Below are 7,127 nucleotides of genomic sequence, written 5' to 3'. Positions count from 1 at the left end.
TGTCATCATCAGTGTAAAATGTAATGCACAATTGGAAACAAGCGCGTTTATATACAGGAATTACATTTTACACTGATGATGACAATAGTTTTGTCGAAACGTTTGTTTTAATAAAATGAATACGTTTTACTCTACGTCGCTGGCAATTTGCTTTTTATTGAAGATTACTGTGTTATCAAAATGGGAAGATGAGTTTTATAAATCAGCACTGATTTCGATAACAAGGCGTCTGATGGCTTGTGGTTAATATTGGTCTTCCGCACATTCACACCAATCCAATATGCATGAGAAGTTTTATTTACCTAAATTTATTTGTTGCGTATTGACTTGCCTTGTGCAGTTGTGCGAAGGCTAAACTCAGTTTAATGATCAATTTTGCGACAAACATAATATTTTGTTTTGAAAGGGATTCCAGTGGAAATTTACCGGATTATGACGTCACAGTGAACAAAGATGAATTGCTCGCTGTCAGTTAAATTCGTCCACACGAAAGTTTTAAAATTAACTTTGCGTGTTTGGCAACATCCTAGTTCTGTTGAGCTTCCTTTTCACCGAGTTGTTTACCGCCGCTAAATGGCGCTATAGATTTAATTTCGTCCCACCGAAATGGTTTGAGATCTTTCACCAACATAAAGCCAATAAAAAAATCAAATCAAGAACTCGTGGGCATCGAGGTTTTAACTTTGTGAAAAGTGTGCACAATCAAAGTTAAGAATCAAAATTTTATTCCATCCGGAATTTATCTTAAAACAACATGTAGGGATCCACAGAATTATTTCGCAGGAGATAAACATACAACAGCAACCAATAAGTGATGGAAGTAGAACACTTCTTGCCGGAGCGATCCGGTATTTCTTTATATCTGTTTTCATGTTGAATTAAACTGACAACAAACTAGTCAAAAAATAACGGGTTATTTTATTCGTAACAGAAATAAAACTATTAACCACATGCTCTAAATCAGGGGTGCCCAACCTTTTTGACTCAAGATCGACTTTTGAAGTAGTCCAACTCTCGAGATCTACCATTCCAATACAAAATAGCAAAGGCATAGCAAGTACCAGAACAAAGTAACAATAACTACTGCAACTATTACTTTTGTAACGTAACGAAGTGTCTACTTATGAACTTATTAACACATCCTTATGATTATTTCACACAATAAAGTCATCTCTGTACAGCAACGCGTTACAAAGCAACTATTTAAAATAATTTTCTGTAACCCTCGCGATCGACTTGATATCAGTCCGAGATCGACCAGTCGACCGCGATCGACGGGTTGGGCACCTCTGCTCTAAATGATAAAAACAGTGATGGGACAAAACATTGCCAAGTTTATCAACAAAATACAAAATTATCTCAAAGAATATCTTTAGGTCAACAAACACCATGTAGTTGAGTTCAAGAAACCGAAAGTACCTGGCACAGCGAGGAAACGCTATCGAGTTATACTGCTTGAGTCATCGGTTTCATTTTATTTGTTTAATATTTGTTGGACTTATTGTGTAAAACGGTAAATATCTTGTCTCTCTGTCATTTCTTGTTAAATTGTTGTGGTTAGCTGTTAGTCTGCACCTGGCGGATATAGTCAACTTTCGACACCAGCAACAGTTCTATAACTGCTGCCCACCTTTGTGTTATTCGTTTTGAAGCGCTTACTTTTGTCAATCTGTGTCAATAGCCTAGCTAAGGTAAAGTAGTGACATATCATTACCGTTGGCGCCTTAACAATTAGCATGTCACCTTAAAATTCCCCATTTGGTGTTTGTGATAGTTTAATTATAACTAGGCTACACTTTTGATAAGTATCTTAGTACCGTACATTTTCATACACCATTTTTTTAACCAAAACGACGTCAAAAACCCCGACTTTTCATTTTTTTCGCCACAAACTCGACGACGTCAACGTCAAAGCTGATACCAAGGTGGGTCGAGCCTGAACGAAACAACAAGTATAAACTTTAACAATCCAACAAAAGTCAAAATTACGGTAGTAATTGCCGTTAAGTGTTACAAAATGAGAAGTTCAGATTTTGTTCACTGGCTTCAGACGGTTTAGAATATTCTGTCACGTACCTGTTTTACATTAGTTTTGATTTAAGCAGTCACAAACAAAGAAAATGTATCGTTTCTCGAAGTCAAATTACTCTAAATCAAACTTTAAACTAATTAAATTGTAAACTTGCAATAACAGAAGTATAACAAAACAACAAAATCGCTTTCTACGAAGCCAGATTGAACTGGAACTTGGCTGAACGGTCTGGCGCGCCTGACCCACATACAGACATAAAAAACCTTGATCGGGATTCGTCCCCGGGAGGCATATTTCCAAAATGTTTCCGAATTCGAACCACAGGGCTTTTTCAGCCAATCACAGCAGCGGAAATCTGCGGGTTGCCGTTACGTCACGTCTAGGTTGCTAAGCGGTTACTTTGACTTCAGTATTGTCGACGTTGCAAGTTTTATGTCAGTTTTGATTTAAAAAAAACGTTTTTACAAGTCAGAACATAGTGAAGACGGATGCATTTTGGATGTTTGAACTGAAGGTAATGTTTATTAGGTTATGTATAGCAGTAAATTATACACACATAATTTTTATTGAGTGTAAAATCACTTTTGTGCAATACATGCTTCATTAATGTTAGATTATACACTCATACTTTTTATTAAGTCTGAAATAGCTTTTTTTTTCTATTATTAATGCTATGTGTTTGTTTAGGATAGCAACGCAACCCCTTCAATCAATCAATGTCAAAATTTTTCTTTGTATATGATGAGCATGGCATGCAGTCAAGTTTGCATGGCATAAAAACAGTGTATTATGCCCCATTGTCTCTAGTGCAAGCACCTATGATCAACGCAATTAAACACATTATGCATGTCAAACCTTGGGATCAACAAACTGTTCCTAACCTACAGAGATGAATGGTTTATAATTGTACACAGTGCAGTTCTGACATAAGTGTACACTAGGCACACCATTTGCAGTTATGAATGTTGTTCTGTGCCATCAATGTATATGTTATTTTTATTGTGCATGCTGGAATTTTGTCGTAAGTTTACAATAAAACAGAAGTGATCTTGAATAGCAAATTGAAGTAGTGTGCTTGAGAGCAAATGCTGGATTTAAAAAAAACTACTACAGTATAAAGTAAATTATGAGAAGATTTACTTGTGCTAGCATATTTATTGTTTTTCTTGTGACATTGAAATGATAATAGTGCCAAAAAAGGTTGTGCAGAATAGCTACCACCTAAAAACAGCTATGCAGCAGTGTCAGAAATTTATTTTCTTATCTCACCTCATGTGAGCAGCTTTTTCTCAGTTATTTTATCTTTTCTTGTTTACACCAGTTTTTTTTTTTATTATTTGCAATCTCATGTATGAAACAAAACACCTTTTTACTTACAATGCTCTAAATTAGGGCAAGCTTGGCTATTGACAGCACTCTATATGACCAGTCTTATTTGTCAGCAAGTTAAATTAGTTTGTCTTGACCTTGCTACACAGGCTAATTATTTTTCTTCATGGTTTACATCAGTTTATTTATTTGCAACTCTTTATATGGAACAAACAGTTGCACCTAAATTAAAACATTATATCACTCATTCCAACAGTCCTCCAAAAGTTTGTTTATTATACATGCAGTAACCACAGTTAAAAATAATCAGTCAACACTGTTCTATAAAGTAGATCCAATGATAATCTATTGGTATCACATTCTCCATGATAGTCAATATGTTTACTATTACAATAACTTTAGTTATAGCTAAATGTCAAGCAAATGCCTTTTAACTTGGAGTGCTTGATGTCTCCGATCTGCCCTTTCCTTTAGTCCATCCCTTCTCAAGGTTTTATTTGTTTTGGCAGCGCAACTGCTCTTCCTTGGTTCCAGTCATACAGGCCTAAGCTCTGGTGGCTAAAGGCACACTAAGCTATAGGTATAATCACTTTGGAGCATGGAAAAGTAAATTCTAATTGTTAAACAGCAAATCTGATTATGCATCCATGCAGGTTCTGGAATAGCAAATAGCCCAACCTACAATCCAATAAATTAATCAAAAGCCAATTGCCCCAATCTACAAACCAATTAGGTAATAATAGTAAGCAATATGATATCTACCAGCAGTAACAATTTTATCTAAGACCCTTTAACAATTTATACAAAAATACATGGAAAAGCAGCAGGAAAAAAAGTAAAACACAAAAGGAAATGAATTTTTGTACCTCCCATACCAACAAAATATATAATTTTAATGTCAGTACCAAAAAAACCCAATGTATTTTGCTCCCAGCATTGCGGCTGCCAATTGAGTTTCTTCCAAATGAATGAAGTGCTGATCTTATTTGTGCAACGAAATGAGCAGAAGAGATAGAGTTCTTAAACCTTTCTAATGCTTTTTTAGTTTCCTTTTAATTAAAGTCACTAGAGTGCTTGGTCTTTATAAACTCAGAACACTATTAAATTTAAGAAAAGTTCTCTGCAGTGTAGTCTGGTTTATGTGATGGTCCAGCAATGCTATCAGACAATGAAGTGGTTGGATTGATTTCCATGGCATTTGAACAGCCACCATGATCTTATGTTGATGTGTAGTGGCCAAATCACTAAAGAATTCCACAGATGGTGCCTGCTCCTGACCCAATGCAACGCCTGCATACATTTGCTTCTGAGGTGCTGATCCCTGATACATCCCCAATTGGACTACCACATAACAGGACTGTAAGTGAGGCATTAATCTGAACCAGATTGGTTGTAGAAGCCACAAACACTATCTCAGAAGATTGTAACATCATTTTGTGGATTCTTTCCATGATCAGCCTTACAATGGCACAAACATAACAAAGCGGATCTTAGCCTCAGATTCTTCAGCATACTTCTGTATAGCACAAAACAAATTTATACCACTTTATGCCCCAAAGTTACATTTACGCCACTGATCCCAGAGATGGTACACAGAGCAGGGCTTTGGATTAGTTGTTAGTGACTGCACTTATTCCATCTGTAACAAGCAACTTGGTCTCATGGGTTTGTAATGCTTGAGACACTGACAATCATTGCCAAAAATACATGAAGAAAATCTTTCTTGTAGATTCACTGATCTTTAGCTAACCAAGGTTTCTGGCAGCTTTAAGCAAGTGATTGTGGTTAACTGCCACACTTACTTTTCATGGATGAGTAGAAACCAACTTATGTGATGTTTAGTTGACTTGGTGTAAAGTTTGATCTTAACATCCATAGACACAGGACACAAAGTGTTGAATTTGATACACCAGCTTCATGTTGGCAAAACTTCAAAGGTTTCCCCAAAATATTTTAGGGTTTAGAAATGTTTTGTATACATTCCAGCTAGTAATAGAAACTACACAAAAAGACTCAAGCCACTCGTCCCATTATTTTGCTGATTGTAAGGTCAATCTAAAAACCATTTCTTCATTTCCTTTTGTTACTAATTTTTCTCCAAGTTCCATCATTTGCTGCAGGGAATCCACTTAACAATATCAGATGATTATTTACAAGAAAGCTTATAATTAATTATTAAAAATGCCTTTTAAAATGCTTATATTTTAGTAATACAATTATAAAACCAAGCACAACCTTAACTTTCAAATATTGTAACTCGAGGCAGATTGACTGGTTACTACGCAAGCTGTTGTGAGATTGGTTCAATGAGTCGACTAGGCTGATTGGTTAAAAAGTCACATGACCCGGGAAAACCCGCCTTTGTGATTGGCTTAAAAAGCCCTGTGGTTCGAATTCGGAAACATTTTGGAAATATGCCCCCGGGAGTGTCCTGGGTTCGAACCCCGTGAAAAAAAGAACTGTTATTACACAGCAAAGCTACTTTACCAAGCAGCAGTATTGAAGTAAACCCTAAAATATTGCCTTGTTTGTTACAACGTTTACGAATAACTTTAATGGCTTTCATGCTGTTTTCGCACAATCAAATAATCTTGACTAACAAATTTTATTTCACGCTGTTTAGTGACCCGTGACGCAAACTGTTGCTATGAGAAACCGTTCCTTACGCACTGCAGGACTGCCACATTATTGTCATTCTGGCAGAATAAAATGTGCCCTAAAAAGAATTTTTTTTACGCTTCACTGCACAAGGCTTCGCGTAGTCGATAATCGCCTTTTCACAACAACCGAAATGTAGTTTTGGTGGCCTTCGTGATAATAGCTAAGTTCAACCACCAAATGCAATGTTGAACAGATTTTATTCGTCGTAGATAAAATTAAATCACATGCAAAGAACAAAAAAATTTCATGCACGAAAATTATTACATATACGCATGGCATTTTCATTTTTTAGCGTTTTCCGTATTTGCTGCTCAAACAAACACTTTCCGAAAATAGGAAATGTATAAAATTTGGCACAGATGTACACCAGAGCATACTTAACAATATAGTAATAATGAATATTTGGAGCGATTAAAGAATTTTCAGCAAAATAACTTTTTCTTCAGCACATGTATTTAAGCAAGCACAGCACTATGGCCTTGTGACACAACAAACGACTTTTTGACGTTTGTAACTTAATTTAAACACTTTTCGAAAATAAGAAATGTATAAAATTTGGCACAGATGTACACCAGAGCATACCTAACAATATAGTAATAATGAATATTTGGAGCGATTAAAGAATTTTTAGCAAAACAACTTTTTCTTCGGACCTATGCATTTTAGCAAGCACAGCACTATGGCCTTGTGACACAACAAACGACTTATTGACGTTTGTAATTTAATTTAAACACTTTTCGAAAATAAGAAATGTATAAAATTTGGCACAGATGTACACCAGAGCATACTTAACATTATAGTAATAACGAATATTTGGAGCGATTAAAGAATTTTTAGCAAAACCGTTTTTTCTTGGGACCTATGTATTTAAGCAAGCTCAGCATTATTGCCTTGTGACAGTAAAATAATCTTTTTTGGTCTAAGATCCCAAAAAAACTTTGTCTATACTGAACAGGTGTTTCGTCCACCAGGTTGCATATTTAACAAATTTGTCGTTCAACTGGTGTTATGTGAAACAAAATACTAGTTGTTGTTTCAAGAACTTGTATTTGCTGACGTTTCGTCCACCAGAACGGTAGGACTTCTTCAGAGCAATGAACGAATA

The 7,127-nt window shown here is 35.7% G+C and overlaps 1 long non-coding RNA gene and 1 pseudogene across 1 annotated transcript; one reads left to right on the top strand and one right to left on the bottom strand.

Moving 5' to 3' along the window:
• The first annotated feature begins 2,306 nt into the window (after positions 1 to 2,306).
• Positions 2,307 to 3,086, top strand: LOC145208835 (uncharacterized). The gene is made up of 2 exons (XR_013854941.1): positions 2,307 to 2,546; positions 2,720 to 3,086. It is a non-coding gene; the product is annotated as an uncharacterized LOC145208835 (long non-coding RNA).
• Positions 3,087 to 4,098: 1,012 nt separating this feature from the next.
• Positions 4,099 to 5,489, bottom strand: LOC145208834 (uncharacterized; annotated as a pseudogene).
• Between the last annotated feature and the right edge of the window lie 1,638 nt (positions 5,490 to 7,127).

This window comes from Phallusia mammillata, unplaced genomic scaffold, assembly GCF_965637545.1.
Source record: "Phallusia mammillata unplaced genomic scaffold, kaPhaMamm4.hap1.1 HAP1_SCAFFOLD_372, whole genome shotgun sequence".
Lineage (NCBI taxonomy): Eukaryota > Metazoa > Chordata > Ascidiacea > Phlebobranchia > Ascidiidae > Phallusia > Phallusia mammillata.
The sequence above is the reverse complement of the archived record's forward strand: the minus strand, read 5'-3'. Positions and strand labels throughout refer to the sequence as shown.